The 18,888-nt window shown below is 40.1% G+C and overlaps 1 protein-coding gene across 6 annotated transcripts in view; it reads left to right on the forward strand.

The window, feature by feature from the left end:
- The window catches only part of Fggy (FGGY carbohydrate kinase domain containing), a 420,052-nt gene that overhangs the window by 56,310 nt on the left and 344,854 nt on the right, over nucleotides 1–18,888 (forward strand). The gene's annotated exons all lie outside the window — the stretch shown is intronic.

The raw sequence follows: 18,888 nt of genomic DNA on the forward strand, positions 1-18,888 counted from the left end.
TTTGTTTTCTTTTTTTTTTTTTTTTTTTTTTTTTTTTTTTTTTTTTTTTGGCACTGGGGATCAACTCAGGTCCTTATATTTGCAAGGCAGGCACTGGAACTACTGAGCTAAATCCCCAGCCCATGATTACCTTTTTAAAGGGTATTATAACTTTCACTGTAGAGGTCTTTGACTTTCTTGGTTAGGTTAATTTCCAAGTATTTAGTTTTTCTTGGTGCTGTTGTGAATGTTTTCATGATTTCTCTCTCTGTAAGCTCATTGTTAGTGGATAAGAATACTTCTAATTTATGTATATTACTGCATTGCTAAATTTGGTTACTAATTCTAAGAGTTTTTGGTGAATGTTTTGATATTTGTAAGTATGAGATCATGACATCTGCAATAATGATACTTTGACTCTGTCCTTCCTTATGCACATCCCTTTTATTTCTCTCTCTTTCCTGATTGCTTTGGCTAATGTTTTGAGTACTATGTTGAACAGGAGTAGTGATAGTGGCTGTCATCTTATTCCTGATTTTAGAGGGAAAACCGTCTATTTTTTCCCATTTAATATAATGTTGGCAGTAACGTAGTCATTAATGGTTTATCACATTGAGATAAGGTCCTTCTACACCTATTTTCTTCAAGGTTTTTATCATGAATGGATATTGGGTTTTTTCTTTTCTTTTTTATTTTTGATGTTGGGTTTTTTACAATGGCTTTTTTCTGCATCTGTTTATATGATCTTTGATTTTTGTCTTTGTGATTTTTGTCCTGCTTATGTGATGAATTACATATTTTGATTTTCTTATGTTAAATCATCATGCATCTCTCTAATGATGGCTACTTGGTCATGGTATATGATCTTTTTTATGATTCGTTGCATTCATTTGACTAGTATCTTGTTGAGGATTTTTGACCGTGTGTTCATTAGGGAGATTGGTCTATAGTTCTCTTTTGTTGTTGAATCCTTGTCTGGTTTTGGGATCAGGGTAGTGTTAGTTTCCAAGAATGATTTTAGGAATACTCCTTCCCTCTTAATTTCATTAAAGACTTTGAAGAGTATTGGCATTAGATCTTCCTTGAAGTTCTTATAGAATTTGGCAGTGAAAACATCAGGTCCTGTGCATTTCTTTGTAGGTTTTTATTATTATTACTTCTTCAGTTTCTTTGCTTGTTATTGCATCATTCAGGATTTTTAAGTCTTCTTGCTTCAGTTTTGGTAATTCATATGTATCTAGCAATTTTTCCATTTTTTTCTGAGTTCTTCAGTTGTTTTGCATGTATGTTTGTGAAGTAGTTGCTAATGATTTTCTGGATTTGGGCAGGGTCTGTTGTGATTTCACCTTTTTTCCTTACTAATTGCATTAGTTTGTGTTTTTTTTTTCTTTTTTGGGGGTAAGATTGGTTGAATGTCTATTTTATTTATTCTTTCAAAGACCCAACTCAGTTCATCAATTCTTTTGTGTTGTACTTTTAGTCACCATTTCATTGATTTTTGCTCTAATTTTTATAATTTCCTTCCTGTACCAGCTCTGGACTTGGATTAGTCTTATTTTTCTAGGACCTAGAGGCGCATCATTAGGTTTTTCTTAATTTAACTTGCTTTATAGGATTACTTTCATTGTTTCTTGTAAGTTCTGGTATGTTATCATTCACTTCCAGGAAGTGTCTTATTTCTTACTTAATTTCTCTGTGACCTATTGATTATTCAAGAATATGTCATTTAACTTCCATATGTTAGCATAGTTTCAGTACTTTCTTTTGACTCTTATTTCTAGTTTTATTGCACTGTGACCTGATACTATACATGGTAAAATTTTGGTTCTTTTACATGTACATGCATTATTAACTAGTATGTGGTCCATTTTGGAGAAAATACAATATGTTACTGAAAATAACTTGTACTCTCTTGTTGAATGGAGCACTCTGTATGTATTTATTAAATTCTTTTGTTCAGAAGTTTGGTTCAACTCTGACAGTCTTTGTTGATTTTTCTTTTAATTGATCTATTTGTAATAGTGGGGTATTGAGGAGCTCTACTACACAGTGATACTTTGGTTTGCAAATAGGAGTGTTTGACATAATTTTGCTTCCATTCATGACCTCTACATTTGGTGACAAACACAACAATCACAGCCATCTTCCCTACTATCATGACTGATTATCTTCCCTGCTCTGAAAAGTGGTTGTGACTTCCTCTAGTTGAGTTCACAGATGGTATTGCACACACTTGCTGTGAAGCTTTTTATGTGCTTTTTGGTACATATAGTACTGTACAGTATTATTTGATCCAGAATGGCTCCAAAGAAAGTGCAGAGCCGTAATGAAGGTGATAAGAATGTGCAGAGCAACAAAGAGGCTAACAAGAAAGTGCAGAGCAAGAATGCTAAGAAGAAGGTTTTGAAGAGAATAACCCTTGAACTGAAGAAAGAGACTGTAGAAAAGTATGAGCATGATATTTGTGTGACTGATCCAGCTTCAGATGGTAAAGTCAACTTTGACTATTTTGAAGAATAAAGATGTCATTGAAAGAGCTGATGGTGGCAAAAGAGGCAATGATACTAACTAAGCAGAGGTTACAAGTGCTGGAAGAGGTGGAAAAACTTTTGGTAGTGTGGTTGTACAGTAATTTACTGCAAGCAAAATCCCTCTAAAGTACAACAAATGAATTTAAAGCCAGTAGAGGGTGGTTTGATAAATTCTGCAAGAGAAGTGGCATCCACATGTGATAAGACATGGTGAGGCTTCTAGTTCTGACAAGGCTGCTGTCCGAGCCTACAAGAAAGAATTCATGGAATTCATGAAGGCAGAAGGATATGTCACTCAACTAGTGGTCAGCTGTGATGAAACAGAGCTCTCCTGGAAGAAGATGCTGAACAGAACCTATATCATGAAGGAAGAAAAGAGACTGCTGGAGCACAAGTCAGTGAAGCTCTTTTGCTGTGTGCAAATCAAGCAGTGCTCTGAAAATTAAGGCACTATTATATTATATAAGAGTGTACCATTCTCAGAGCCCTCGTGCAGTCAACAGAACGTGAATAAGGCCAGACTGCTGTCATGTGGAGGGCCAATTTAAAAGCTTGGGTTACAAGGTAATTGTTCATGGAGTGGCTATAGCAGGTATTCACACCCACTGTTAGGAAATATCTTTCTGACTACCAACTGCCTAAAAGGTGCCTTCTTCTGATGAACAGTGCCATGGCACATCCTCTAGCCTCAGTGGATTATATGGTGGCTGAGTATTATTTCATAAAGATCAAGTTCCTCCCCACAACATGACACCTCTTCTGCGGCCCATGGGCCAGCAGTTGATCTGCAACTTCAAGAAGCTGTACACAAAGGTACCTTTCATCAACTGTTTTAAGGTCACTGAAGAGACATTCTTGACTCTGAAAGTGCGGGAAGAAACATTTCAATCTACTCTATTGCATCAACTGCATTGACACAGCCTGGGAAGATGTCACATACTGGACCTTAAACTCAGTCTGGGGGAAACTGTGGCCAGAATGTGTCACTGAAGGTGACTTCAAAGAGTCTGACACACAGGTAGCAGAGGAGACTGTGTCCATGAACAAGGGTAAGGGTCTGGATGTTGATGGTGCCGACACAGAGGAGCTTGTGGAGGACCACAAGGAGGAGCTGATGACAGAAGCACTTGCTAAACTCCAGAGTGAGCACAGAAGGCGCTTGTTGAGGAGCCTTCCACTGAGGAAGAGGAAGACATTACAGGGATGTGATAAAATTCATTATGTAAAAAATGGAACAAATGCCAGAATTTCTTTGAGAAGCACCACCCCAACATAACTGTGATGAACAGTGTTGAATCTGATGAATGATAATGTAGTCTCTCATTTCCAGAGGGTTATGCAGCACAGGAAAAAGCAAGTGACATTAGGCAAATTTTTCATCAAAATTGACCCTATAGCTAAGAGACAGATAAGATAGAAAACTCCAGAAGGAGATATCTTCAAGATCCTTATGTAGGGGGACTCTTCCTCCAAACAATAACCTCCTCCCCATCTACCTTCCTGTCCTCCGTGTCAGAAGTCACCTCAAGCAAGGTTAGTGTTCTTGCTCTTTATACTTTACTGTACTTTACTCTGTTTCATATTTTTGTGGTTAAAAATGCATATGGTTCAGAGTGGATTAACCTTATTTTCATTGAACCTTATGGAGAAATTAGATTTAGTTTGAGACCAATTTGCTTTGTGACCTGAATTGTGAAACGAATTAAGTTTGTGAACTGAGGTACCACTCTTTTTGTATTGATGTTTATCTTTTCCTTTATGTCCATTGGTGTTTTTTTATGCAGTTGGATGTTCCATAGTTTGGTGCATATTGTTATCTCTTCCTGTTGAATGCTTCCGTTAATCAGCACATGTCCTTCTTTTCATCCTCTGCTCAGCTTTGACTACTTTTTTGTCTACTTTGTCTGAAAACAAGATAGCTTCTCCTGAGTGTTTTGGGGTACCTGTTGCGTGGAATATTGTTCTCTATCTTTTGATTTTTAGTCTGTGAATTTCTTTTTTGAGTTAAATGTGTCCTTTATACACAATATTCCATTAGATTTTGTTTCTTGATCCATTTTGTTCATCTGTGTCTTTTGGTTGGTGAATTGAGACCACATTGATAGTTATAACTGATGGGTATTGACTTATTTCCGTCACTGTGTTATCTTCCAGTTGCTGTTTTCCTTTCTTTCCCTCCTACTTAATATGTTGCCCTACCTGGTACATTCCTTCTACTGGAACTTTTGGCATTATTAGTTTTATTGTATCTTTCTAGGATATCTTTGAAAGTTTTTTGAAGTGTTGGTTCGGTGGTCATAATTTCTTTAAGTGCTCTTTTTACTTTGGGAATACCTCATTTGTCAATCAATTTTGAAAGATATTTTTGTAGAGTATATCAATAAGTTGTTTTCTTTTGAGGCTTACAACACTTTATACTAAGATACCTTACCTTTTTTTTTGGTACTGGGGATCGAAGTTGGGTCCTTACACTTGCAAAGCAGGCGGTGGAACCACTGAGCTAAATTCACAGCGTAAGACCTCCTTACTTCTAAAGATTGTATTGAGAAGTGTGCAGTTACAAGTAATTTGTTGCTTTACTTTAACAGCTTTTAACATTGTGTTCTTATGTTGGATTTCTGGCATTTTAATTATGATGTGATGTGGAATTTTTTTCTTTTTCTGGTCATGGCTATTTGAGGTTCTATATGCCTTGTATATTTGTATGTTAAATTCTTTTTCCATCTGTGGAAAATTTTCTACTATTTTGTAAACAAGTTTTTTTATGTACTTTGTGCTACCTTCTGATTTTTTTTTTTTACTAATTCCAGCTACTCTAGTCTTTCTTGAATCATCTAGCAAGTATTGGATATATTCATGTTCTCTTATTATTTTTAAGGTCTCTCTCATTAATTAATTATTCACCATATCCCTGTCTTCTAGATCTGATACTCTGTCCTCACATTCATAGTTTCTGCTGCCCATATTTTCAATTGTATTTTTAATTTGGATTTCTGTTCGGAAATTTTTATTGACTCTCATTCTTTTCTATGCTGGGAATTCATATTTTACATCTCTTTCTTTAATTGTTAAATTTTTATTAATGTCTTTGCTTCACTCACTGATCATTTGTTTCATTAGGATCATTATCTGTTTAGTTATATCTTCAAATTCCCCCAGCACCTTATTGGTCTGTTTTGTTACCTCCCCTGATATCCTTTCAGCCATTACCCCCTAAATTGACTTTGGATTTGTTGAGATTTGCTGGAGGCATTTTGTTGCTTTGTCTTCTTATGTCTCTGTTTTTTTGTCTGTTAATTTTCTGTGTTGGGGTTTTCTGGTTGATTATAGTGGGAAGCTTTTTTGCAGAAATATCCCCTGGGCATGGCTAACTACTGCTCTTTGCTTCTGTCCCAGGGTTCAGCTACCTCTGTTTATTTGGGATATATTGGAGCTTATTTGGCCCACTACCAAGTTCTTTGGATATGGGCTTCATTATTATGACTCCCAGGCAATCCAGACATTGTCGTACAAAGAAACAAAACAAAACAAAACAAAACAAAACAAAAAACCCAAAACTAAACAACAGTTTCCAGCAACAACTATGTTACCTTGGTTATAGTAGTAAAGTCAGCAATAAAAATAGCATCAAATATTAACTGGATACTATCTTAAGGACCACTCACAAGGCACTCTTACCCAAAGCAAGGATATCTGTGATTTAGTGTAGATACCTAGGCAACCCAGATACTAAATCAGACTACTGATTTCCACTGGAGGTAGACAGTGGTTTGGGGGCTCAAACAGAGTACTTGACTCTCTACAATCATATTCAGATCCAGCCCCCACTGAATGCTTCTCCCACCAAACCTGGCCTCCCACCCCAGAATGTAGGCTCTGCGATCCTTCTGGCCTAAACCTGACCTTCTCAGGGGATCTCAGGGTAACTGTGTCTAACCCTCACCCTCTGAGTATGTCTCCTATGGCTGTCTCTGAGGCAGGGGACACTTCAGTCCTGCAGTGAAACTCTTCTGGAAGTTGTTTTTAACCTCAGTGAGAGTCATTTAGCTGTCACCTGTGCCACACTGTGATGGGGATTGAAGGTGCAGAACCAGCTAGAAGTGGGTAGTTTGACCCTGGTGGGCAGGAATGCTCTCTTGCTTCCTACATGTGTGCAAGGGCAGCAGGGCAAGTAGCCCCTGGCCTAAATTTAAATAAGAACTCTAGAGGGGCTGGGGATTTAGCTCAGTGGTTCTGCCGCCTGCCTTAAAAATGTAAGGACCCCCGAGTTTGATCCCCAGTGCCCCCCCAAAAAGAACTCTAGAATAAAAAGTTACCAAAGTATATAGAGTTGAGATGCCCAAAATTAGACACTTAGACTTAAGACTGGATCAAATCTAAGTTTATATCCACTCTACTAATTCAAACCTGTAAGCTCTTATTTGTGAGCCAGCACATTATAGTTATCTCTTAAAATCCCAGCCTCCTCCTCTCTTTCATACTCCACTTAAATATGTGTGGTTAGAAAGGAGTTAATGGCTGAGCTGGGTCCTCACTTTTTCTGAACCCAGGAGCTGCGGAAGTACTTGTGCAACTAGGACCTCACTCCAAGGTCGTCTCTGTGCCCTGAGCTGCTGGTACCCTGCTGGTTAGATGGTGAAGTGCTGCAGGGGCTCCCCTAAGGCCAGTGTGTTTTTGAATACTTTGTACAGGAAGAGCCTTTGCAAAAGCTGCCTCTGTGTGCTCCTGAGCTTTGTCACCTCAACAACCAGTGTCTTCTGCCTCAAAAATGCAGAAGGGATCTTCATAGGGATTGTGGAGCTGTCTGAATAAGTGGCTCTGCCCTACCTGTTTTCCTCTGTTTTCCATTATGGCTTTGCTACAGGGCCTAAAGTATGTCCCAGTAACGCTCAATGTGCCAAGCATTGGCACTTACCCAAGTAAGGCCAAGTAAGCAATTAGGAAATGAGTTCTTTCATTGTGCTAATTAGTTATTCATGATCTTATTAATAATAAGTACCTTATTTTTAATCACTTTTTACTATTATTACTTGACTACTATTACTGAAACATTTTGATTGTGGACTAGCACCAGTCTGTGTTCTAGCATTTGGAGACAGCTGTGCACGTGACCCTGAAGCCTTCTTCAGCACTGGCATTATGTGACCCTCAGAGAGATGGGGACAGAGATAGAAACCAGAGAAAAGATGCCTGTAGTTGTCTTGGCAGGAGGCCATGTGGTCTGGCTTTGGCTGGGGGTCAGAGAGAAGCCCGTGGACCTGACAAAGAGAGTGACTCACTGTGTAAATATTTATAGAACACCTCCCATGTCCTGGGAAGCAGCCGCAGAACAGTGGTGTGGAAGTTTGCATTTGGGGCTTAAGTGCCAAGGTTTCTCCCCAGACTTCAGCCCCTGCTTGTGTGATTCAGCACTTCACTGCACTGTTGTCCTTAGTTTCCCATTTATAAAATGGAGATGATGGCAACATTTATGTATCAAGAGGTATTTAGTAAATTGTAAAGTGCTAGGGGTAGCGCTTTATTTTCAAATGATGCCAATGATAAAAAGAAGTTGATTTTTGGAAAGAAAACTAGGGAGGTATGTTTTTCATGTACTTATCCCTTGATTCAGTTAAGTAGATCAATAGTGAAGGGAAAGCGAATTCACATTTTTAAAGTGGTAAACCCTTTAGAAAGGTTGGAAGAAAGGGCACATGTAGAATTTTTAGTAGCTTAGGTATTTTATTTGTTTGCAGTTAAGCTTAACATTATATAATGAAGATTTACTAAGAATAATACTGCAATTTTGAGTTAGATTCAGGTCAGATATGGTCATTAATGACAAGGTTCAGAGGTGTATATTTGGAAATATCTTTAAATTGGCTGACCAGAACAGCTGTCTCTGAATATATTACTTCACTTTGGAAGGTATTGGCATACATTTGAATTAAACACAGAGATTTTCAAAATAGTCTCTAATTAAAGAAAACTATTTGCACTTCAAACCAAAACAATTTTAAAAGAACTTTTCTTAACTTGAAATCATAATAAAAGGTGTGTTACTCAGATTTCCATTACTGTAAAAAAGAAAGAAAGAAAGAAAGAAAATTCCCCAGTCAACATCAAAAATAGGAAAAGTTTATTTGACCTCACAATTTTAGTGGTTGTACTCCATGGATGGTTAGTTAGCCAGTGGCAAGGTTACATATTTAAGGGGAACCATGGTGGAAGAAACTGCTTAATTCGTGGTGGTTGAGAAGCAAAGAAAGAAAAATGTAAGGGACTGAGATCCTAATATTCCCTTCATGTACCTACTGCTTAACATCCTTCCACCAGGCCTCACTTAAAGATTCCACAACATCCCGACGATGCTCTAGGCTGGCAGTCAGGCCGTTCTCACGTGGACCTTTTGGGAGCACTTGGCCAAATCATAATAGATGGAAACAAATCATTCTGTAATTCTGTTCTGTAAAGTCTGAACAAGTCTTTCAGGCTGAAGAAAACAAATGTTGACTTAACTTTGACTTCTTCAAAATGGAGTCTACTTTCTGTTCCTTAGCCTTGGAAACCAGGAGAACAACTGGCAGGCAGCTTTGGGTGAGGGTTGCGAAAACAAAGCTTAAGCAGTTGGATGTGGACTCCTTGGGAGATTCCTGTTGGAGCAGGTGGGAACAGGCTGAGAGAGGCTCACTTCCTGCAGCTACTGAGTGGTCAAACTGTGGTTCTTGCTCAAGTCCAGTTCCAACTATACTCTTTTTTTTTTTTCTCATTGAGTTTATTGGTACATTTTAGGTATACAGTACAGTTGCATTCATCATTGGGATCTTGTACCTTTACATGACAGGTCTTGGTTCTCATTTTTTCCCCTTGTCCCTGCCCACCCTTCACTCCCTCCTCCCTTCCCTATTTACAAATACTGTATTTCCATTTTTTCATTTTCTCATTTTTTTCTTTTCCCTTATTACCTTTCCCCTACCCTTCCCACTTCCCCTACACCTTTAGCACTTTTCTTCCTATTTCACATTGTCAATTATACCATTAGGATCTTATCTACCATTATAGTTTTTCACACCAGAGAAACTATTTGGTATTTACACGTGTGACTTATTTATTTCACTTAAGAGTGTAAGGTCAATATGCATCCTTTTTCCTACGAATAACTCTAATTTCTCATTCTTTATGGATGAATAGACTGGATAAAGAAGATGTGGTTTTTCTATAAAATGGAATACCAACTATACTCTTGCCACAGCTCACAGGCCAAAGCATGGAAAGGGAGGAGAGTCAGAGAGATTAAACCTACCCTGAGATGCTCCAGTAAAAGTTTCTAGAGTACTTTCACTGCCATTGTCATCTGTACCTCACAGGTTGTTGTCTTTGTCAACCAGCATTCCTAGGATGATGGCTGTAAGAGTGTTTTAGAAATGGCCTAAAAATATGGTGCTAATAAGTTTCTGCCAGAGTTGTTCACAGGTTTTCATTTATTCAGCAAATATTTATTAAAAATTTTTTCCACCTGCTTTGTCTATTATTAGGAATATAGCAGTAAATGGATTGGCATTACTGTCCCCAAACTGCTATTTCTAGAAGGGAGATGAGAGATAAAGTCAATGCAGTATAAGTGGGATAGAAATATAGCCCAGTTAGTGTTCACAGGTCAAGAGTCAGTAGGCTGCCGGACCAGTGAAGGACTTGAGTTAGTTCATAAGAACTTGGGGTGGTGTCGTTTGCAAAGGACACTGATATCAGAGTGAGGAAGCCACATCTCCGTGGGGCTGCAGTTGTAGTAAGGTGAGAGCATGGAGTGTGTGAAAGTGGTCTAGCGAGCCTTTTTATAACACTTAGCAACGCTTATTATGGAATTTCTTCTTGAGACATGTGGATGGAGCTCTTTTGCCCAAAAACCACAGCCAGAGGAAAGCTGGATGCTAGTTGCCACATCTTTTGTGAACCTCTCTCTTCTAGAACCCATACTTGAGGGGCTGTTGGCTAAGCTCTGAACATGTATGTGGCTGCGCGTCCTTCCTGGGCAGACAGATACTCTCCATTTCCCAGTCATCTAAGACTAGACAGTGCCCCTGAGGATGAAAGCAGCGAATGAACCTCCTCCACAGGGGTGGGACTGAATACCAGACACAGCCCTTTCCTCCTCTCCTTTTGGGGGCGTGTGACTCAGAGGCAGTGACATCAGCCATGACTTCATCTATCTAGGGGAGAGGCCCTTTGCAGACTGAGAGCAAGGCTGGTTGCTGCCCTCCCTTCTCCGTGTTTTGTCTTCTGGAGGACATTGTCATGGTCGGGCCATTGTTTTTGACAAATTCAAAAGCTTTTCCCTACCTTTTCTTTCTCTCACTTCCTTTGCCTGTCTTTGCCACTTTGTTCATATCTCATGCTTAACCTATTCTTTTATTTCAGCCCATTTGCTTTTCTGTACATCTTTTGTTTGTTGTTTTATTTTCTCTCCTGCTCATCTTCTTTTTTATGTTCATTTAATTTTTCCTTCCCTTTTGTCTGCTCTTTCTCTTTTTTCTTTGCCAGAAATGTATATGGAAACTGGCCCTTCAGCCTCCTACCTCTCCCCACTCCATAATTTCTCTCAGGTTGTTCTGTCCTAAAGTTCCTAAAACAGTATTCACAAAAATCACCCTCTGGATAAGAACTGATGAGGCTTCTATTTCTTTCTGACCTGAGTGTCTAATACAAATTCAGATTTGCCTCTCTCCCCATGTGTCAGACTGACCTCATGGATGCCACTGATGCTGCTGCATCTCACACTGTTGCTCAGGTACCTGTCACAGCCTGGACTGCCTCTGTCCCCACTTTCCTTAATCTTTGCCTTCTCTTCATGTCTAGATGTGGTACTGTCTCTAGAGCGTGTCCTTTCTTCTATCTCCTGCACAAGGCAATATCTTCCCCTTATGACCACATAGAATCCTTAGTTTATCAGTCAGGTATTTTAGAACTTGAATTATTCTGTGCCACTTACACATTTATCGTGAATGTTTTCTACAGGCCGAGTCTTTGTTCCACCTAGTAAGTAATTTGAAGTCTGGGACCAGGATTTCATGACTGGCTCCAGGCTTATCGTTCAGCACATGAATAGTTCCAGATTCTCCAAACTAATGGATCCAGTGACAGTTCTCCTAATGCCATAGCCTTTGCATATCCTGCTGCCTCTTCTCCAGAGCTGTACAGAATGGGTGTGTGTCCCAGTTGTGGTACTTCATAGCTGTGTGGCCTTGAGCAAGCTGCTTAACTCTTCTTTATTTCAGTTTCCACACCCTGTAGTAATTACTGAAGATCATAATGACACCTGTGCCACACGGGTGTTGTGAAATCAACTGAGCAAATGTATGTGCTGCAAATTGTTTAGACCATCACCCAGCACACAGTAAACTCTTCTGAATGACTGTTCATTTTATTACTTAGCATGCGAGTTGTGCCACATTTTTCCTTCTTGTAAGACTGACTCACCTCAGTTTAAACCTTGGTTCTTCTACCTGTTAGCTATGTTTTTGCTGAACAGCAGTCAACTAATGTCTTCTGGTCTCACTTCGTTCATTTATGACAAAATGGCATTCTTACTGTGGTTGGATTCATTTAATGTTTTGTTTTGTTTTGTTTTGTTGTTTTGTGTCTATGTTTTTGCTGAACAGCAGTCAACTAATGTCTTCTGGTCTCACTTCGTTCATTTATGACAAAATGGCATTCTTACTGTGGTTGGATTCATTTAATGTTTTGTTTTGTTTTGTTTTGTTTTGTTTTGTTTTGTTTTGAGACAGGGTCTCACTATGTAGTTGAGACTGACCTGGAACTCACTGTGTAGCCCAGGCTGGTCTCAAACTCAAGTGATCCTCCTGCCTCAGCCTCCCAAGGGCTGGGATTACAGGGTTGCACCACCATACCCTGCTTATACTTGTTGTCTCGGCACACCTCCAGCTAGTTTTAGTCTCCTCTATAGTCATTGTTCTTCTCCAGTTGCATTTGGGCCTCTGTCTTCCCTACTTGACTTTTAACTGATTTTGGGGGAGTATAATTTACTCATTTCTATTCTTTAGAGTTAACATGAAATTTTTTTCAAATGAAATGTTTATTAACCATGCAACAGTGTGTATCAGTCCCAGTTTGTGGCCAGATGTATGCTAGGATTGCTGGGAGAGAGGAAAGGCAGGACTGTCCTGGCTAGTAACAAAGACCCTTTGGAGTTCAGCAACCTCCTCAAGGATCCTTGACAAATGATTCAAAACCTGTCCCTAGATGGGATTTTTTTGGAGCATTGGATTCATCATAAGGAAGAGGCTGTGCAGTTCTCATCTCATGCCACTGCGCAAGTCATGAAGAAACTTCTCAGTTGTGTCCCTTGTTCCTATCCAACAGGAAATGACAGTACTGCAGCAGTTGCCTAAATGAACTGGCAGGTTGTGCATACCCACTTAAGCCCCGAAGAAATAAAGACACGTCATTGGTACAGTAAAAAGATCACTCATCTTTTATGGGATGGGGACGGATAAAGTTTGCTTTGAAGGATATTTGGGGAAAGATGGGGGAGAGGCATCTGTGTGAACCAGCTTGGAATTGACAGAGGGCTGTCCTCAGATGTCCCAAAGCATCCAAGTTGATAGAGTGCTCTTCCTGCCACAGCCCCTCTCTCTGTTGGTGCTTGGCAGCCATTCAGTATGCTGTACTGACCCAGGAGTCCAAGCCAGGAAGTGAATGGATCCATTTTCCAATTAAGATGAAAGTTCTCCAAAGGACCTGTTCACCCAAAGAGGAGAAATTTATCTTCCTGGCAGTCAGGCTTGGCTAGAGTATGTCTCTGCTCCTGAAACAGATTGAGAAAAGCCATTAACCTGAGTGAAAAAAGAGCAACTAGGACAGTTCTTACAGCCTCATTCATTTATCCATTCATCCCTTATTTCCATTTTCAGAAACCCTTATTTAGCTTGTACTTCTCTGCTCATTCATTTATTCATTCATTCAGCTGATGTTATTTATTATCTATGCATCAGTCACAGTGCTAGATCCTGGGAGTAGAGTTTAGCAAAAACACAGATCCTGCCTCCTCAGAGCTTTCAATCTATTGAGAGAGGCCGACATGTGCACAGATGATGAGAAGGGCAGCAATAGGGCTGTTTGCAGTTTTATAGGGCCACAGAACAGAAATGTCCAGCTCAGCTTAGAGCAGCCAGGGATGATTTCATGGAGTGAGTAATGCTGGAGTTGCATCTTAAATGGTGAGAACATCTGTGCATCTCACACACATACACCATGTTGGTTCTGTTTCTCTAGAGTCTGACTTATACAGAGGGTGAAGAGGTGGGAACCTCTTCATGAGCTGACTTTTAATTTAAATTAGAAGGATAATTGTATGTAAGGAATGAGAGGCAAGAAGAAATAGATGGTTCCCTTGGTAACTGGACCAATCAACAGAAAATCAAGGACAAGACCACGTGGAGGAAGATATAGTCCCTCCCTGTAGGGGACATGTTGAGTTAGAGGCATAGATATGTATGCAATGGGCATGTCTCACAGGAGCGTCTAGGTTGGAGTTCGAGATTTGGCACATTGTCCACCCCAAAGTGGGCTGGAGCGTAAGAGTAATTGAGATTTCCTGGGAAGTCAGAACAGTATCTGGCTCAGGCACAAAGCCTGGGGAACACTCACCTTTAAAGACTCATGAAAGAAAAGGAGCTCCTGAAGGAGACAAAAAAGCAGTGACAAGAAGGGCTTCAGGTGGATTAAATATTAAAGATGTCCTCACTTTTGCACTTGTCGACATCTACTTCCATGTCTATTACAAGACCTTACTCCTCTCAAAGCCTCCTCTTTACGTTAGACCTCCCTACCTCCACAGACAATACCACTATCAGAGAATTGAGTGATTAGTCTCCTCTGCATTATCCACCTGGCTCTTGTGCATTTTTTTATGCTTTAGAGAAGCAGGAGCCAGAACTAGCACTAGGCTGGATTTAGAGATACACAGTTTAGTCGACCTTTCATTTATCTGTCATGTGATGCTGAGGCAGTCATGATCTCTTTCTGGGCATTAGTTTCTTAATCTGCAAGGTTAGGTTTATAATTTTTTACCTTCCCTGCCTTTAGGAATTATGCAGCTCAGATGAGATCATGGATGTCAAACTGCTTTGAAAAATGTGAAGGTCTGTACCAGTAATGAGTAAATCTTGTTGACTTATTTAATGATCCCAGCATCCTTTGAGGCACATGCTACAAGTGCAGCATTTGTGGAAACTGCGGTTTAGAGATACTAAGTTTCCTAAAGCCACACATCTGGGAAATCAAGCTCAGCTATCAAGCTTGGATTTGCTAAATTCTGAAGTTCTTAGACCCCATGTACTGTTATCCTTGCTTTCCTAATATGCATGGTAGTATCGCACTGGTGAGGAGAGTCTAATTTGATGAGTCTGGTCAATTGTCGTGCACATGATGACATTCTTATGGTCCAAAATCAGCACTTGTGTGGATGGTAAGTTTACTTTCCTGCATAACACCAGGCCTCCAGGAGATGGGGGGATACATATACATCCACTTTAATCCAGTTTTTGAAAAATGAATTATACAATGGAATTATTTCATCTTACAAATAAATTATCTGATGGCACAGTTAAATTCCTCTCTATTGGGAATATTGTGTCTATCTTGTCAATTCAAATTTTTATGGTTTATGTGATTCTCAGCAGCAGCAGAGATATTTATTCTATTTGATCTTTAGGATTCAGCTCAAAACTCTTCACTATGAAGCCTATTCTAGCACCCCAGCCCTGAAGCCCTTTCCCTTCCCTGAACCCTATCTGTAATTACTCATTGAGGCAGATAAATGACCACACACAAATATGATAAAGTTATGAGGCTGACTCAAAATCTTGGTATCAGACTCATTACATTATTGTCAAACATCATTTTACAACATTTTTCTCTAGCTTCGTAGTAGCTTTCTTTTGAAAGGGCCCAACTTTACATTTCTTTTTACTTCCTGCAGCTATTTGTATTCTTTTCATGACTTGTCTTTTGCCTTCCAGACACTTGTCATTTTGAGGTAGATTTAGGTATATGAACATATAATTCAGATACATTGTGGGATGGAAGGACTCCTAGAAAAGGTGGCTTCTGAGCTGAATTTGAATCAAGGGTAGACATTTGATCAGGGAGAAGGCAAGAAAGTCAGTCCAAGTAGAGGCAGCAACCTAAGCAGAGGCATAGAAATATAGATGAGCATAATGTGTTTGGGAGTAAAAGAAATGAAGTGAGGGCAGAGTGGAGAGTATTAGCGGAGAGGCCATGGGAGATATGCCCAAGAAGTCGAAAAAAATGGCCACATTGGAGCCTGCTTGTTGAAAATCCTAAGAGCCATGCTAAATAATTAAAATGTGGCTCTAGGCTTGGACAATTTTAAACAAAGGAATGGGAAATGGTAAGTCTTAAATTTTTAGAAAGATAGCTCTGGTAACACCAACCCCAGCTAATCTGCCTGTCTGCCTTGCAGTATTTTTAGGGTTTGGTCTCTGTCTCTGTGGATAGGGGTTTGGAACACGGCAGTTGTTTCATTCATTTTGATTCATTTCTGATCATGGCTGAGGATCCACTCTGTTTCCGCATCATTTTTCTTTTGAGAATGACACAAGTTTCTCCTGAAACGTCTTTACTCTCTGGATTGTCCAATGCCTTAATTTGGAGTCTTGAACATAGAATGAGGATAAAGTTTTACTTTTTTGGGAGTGGTTGTTCTGGAAAGAAACATCATGAATGCTTGAAGTGTGCAGGCAGAAGAATCATTTATTGAGTGGAGAAGGAAGGAGCTCTGTTCTCTCCCTTTTATTCACTGCACACCACAAACAGGCCAGCCAGAATCTCTTTACAGGATATAATCAAATGCTTGATTTCCTTTGTTTGAGGGGCATCCATGTTTTCTCATGTTATTCCTGGACCCTGGTGCCGTTGCAGTAGCTACCTCATTTCCCTCACTAGTTTCCACAGTGTCTAGAAGGGGCAGAAATGAGACAGCTTCCCAGGACATTGTGTGGGAGGGAAGAGGTGACGGCACCTCAGCTGTGCCTTGAGGCTGGCAGGGCAGTTGAGCCTGACTTGAATCTTAGAGGTAATTACTCTACCCTAACCCTCTGCTAAAACCTGCAGCTGTGTGAGCTTTGAGCAGTAGCCTCCTCCCAAGAAATGTTGTGGTTTTATGAAGTAATAAACAGTCTCTCTCTTTTTTGAAGCTATTCTCTCTGGTTGTGTTCAAGCTGGGGGTTGCTTAACTCAAGGGATTATTATTGGAATGCAGAAACTTTTAGTGCCAAGACATACACCCCAAATCATTGCTGATTCTTTATTTCTTGAAAAGATTAGTTTTTGTTAGTTGCTTGGTAACTAGAAGACAGAAAGACTTAACTCATTCAGTACAGAGAGTGCCTAGTTTGGACTAGACTAAGCTAGCACGAGCTGCACAAATGATGGCTCGAATTGTTGGCTTCTCTGTGTTTTTTATTATAACCCATACTCCATTTGTGCACAGAAAATGTTGTTAGGTACATGGAAGTGAAGAAAATTCCCTGAAACTGCAATCTGTAATGGCTGAAATTTTGAGACTATGTTGTTTGGAAGGGCTTTTGTTCTTTGTTTCTGGTGTAAAGAATGGCAGTAGCTTCCATTATCACATTGTGGGAAGGCCCAACCTACAGCTTTTCTAGAACTGGGAGCCTCAGGGCAGTCACTGAAGCACAGCAAAGAGAAAGAACACTGCATTAGAATAGATCTCCTGTGTGACTTGGGCTGAGCCCCTGGGTCTGACCCTCAGTTCCCACATGCTTGGTTTGAAAATATGTTTTGCTTGACATCTCAGAACCACCTGAGAATCACATGAGATGAAGCATATGGAACACTGTTGTAAACTGTTAAGGAATTAAGAGGTTCCAGTAGTTTCAAGAATAGAATTAACTCAGCAAGGTTGAAGCCCTTGGCTAGGATTGCATTGTTTGGGGAAGAAGAAGGACAGAGATTTTCCTACAGAGCCAGATCGGTGCCCAATGTAGACACTGCCTGGGACTCTCGTGGAAAGCCAGGCAGCATCTCAGAGTGAGTGATTAGGCTTCCAGGCACACTCTGACCCAAACTCCTCTCCTCTCTCTGCTGGTTAGTCTCCAGTCATTGATTTTGTAGAGAAAGCAGGGACACTACTCACTTCTCCTTTGAGACCATATACATTGTTTAAGGATGTTTTCTTTATACATCTAAAAACATTTGTTTTGGTTCCTCACCCTATGGAAAGGTTTACTGGGATCTCTGGTTTTGATTAAAGATGCTAGTATGGACTCGGGAATAAAGGATACTCTGGCTTCTTCATTCCTCTTCCTCCTCCTCCTTCTTCCTTTCTCCCCTCCCCCTTTGGTTTTTTGAGATAGGGTCTCACTATGTAGTTGAGACTGACCTGGAACTCACTGTGTAGCGCAGGCTGGTCTTGAACTCACAGCGATCCTCCTGCCTCAGCTTCCCAAGTGCTGGGATTGCAGGCATGAGCCACAACCTCCAGCATAAATTCTAAACCCTCCTCCCAGGATAGGGCTAGATGGAGAAACTGAGCAGTTTGCCTGGTTGCTTAGTAAACATTTATTGACTGCCTACTGTGTTTTGCCCTCTAGCACATACTAGAATCTGACTCTTTTGGAACTTCTCCGTTATTGCATTTAGGTTCCTCAAAATAACCCTCCTGTTTATGATAAATTCTTTTTTTAAAGCTGCTTCTAGAATAATTGAAATCAGGACATAGAAGAATTACTTGAGTAGTGGGAAACATTTTTTTTGCTAGTTTTTCTGTCTTCTTTTGTCTCTATGTTCTTTTCCTCCAGGTGCTCTGTGAAAAGTAGTCACTTCGTAGTTTCTCTTCAAATCGTATAAATCTTTCACCTTTTACCAAAATTGACCTCACATCCAGTTCCACTCATTGGTGGAAGTTAAGTGGCTGCATTTGGATTCTGGGAGAAGTCTGATTGACTCAGCTAGGTCACATGTCTATCTCTGGTCCAATAAATCCAGCAGTAAAGACACTAGTGGTACATAATTTCTACTCCACAACTGAAAGTCGTCTTTGTCTTGGATGAGAAGAGGTGACAGCAGCTATCGTGGAAACAACTGACAAAGTCCTAGGCTCACAGAGCTTATAGTCTTGGAAGTGAGAAGTCATTACACAGATAATTATAAGGTGATATGGTAGATCTAACTTGGAATAGGAGATCCTGGGACTCTTCCCTAAGGGATGGTGGGTAGGATTAACAAAGGAACAGGAGGACAAGGATCCTGGGTAAGGTAAGGAATCCATTTTCCAGATATAATTGGCAGAGGCAAGGAAAAGCCAAGCAGCAGGAAGAAAACCTGGCCATTTGCAGTG

This window comes from Fukomys damarensis, unplaced genomic scaffold (genome assembly GCF_012274545.1).
Source record: "Fukomys damarensis isolate Sample0158 unplaced genomic scaffold, DMR_v1.0_HiC HiC_scaffold_23, whole genome shotgun sequence".
In the NCBI taxonomy this organism is placed as follows: domain Eukaryota; kingdom Metazoa; phylum Chordata; class Mammalia; order Rodentia; family Bathyergidae; genus Fukomys; species Fukomys damarensis.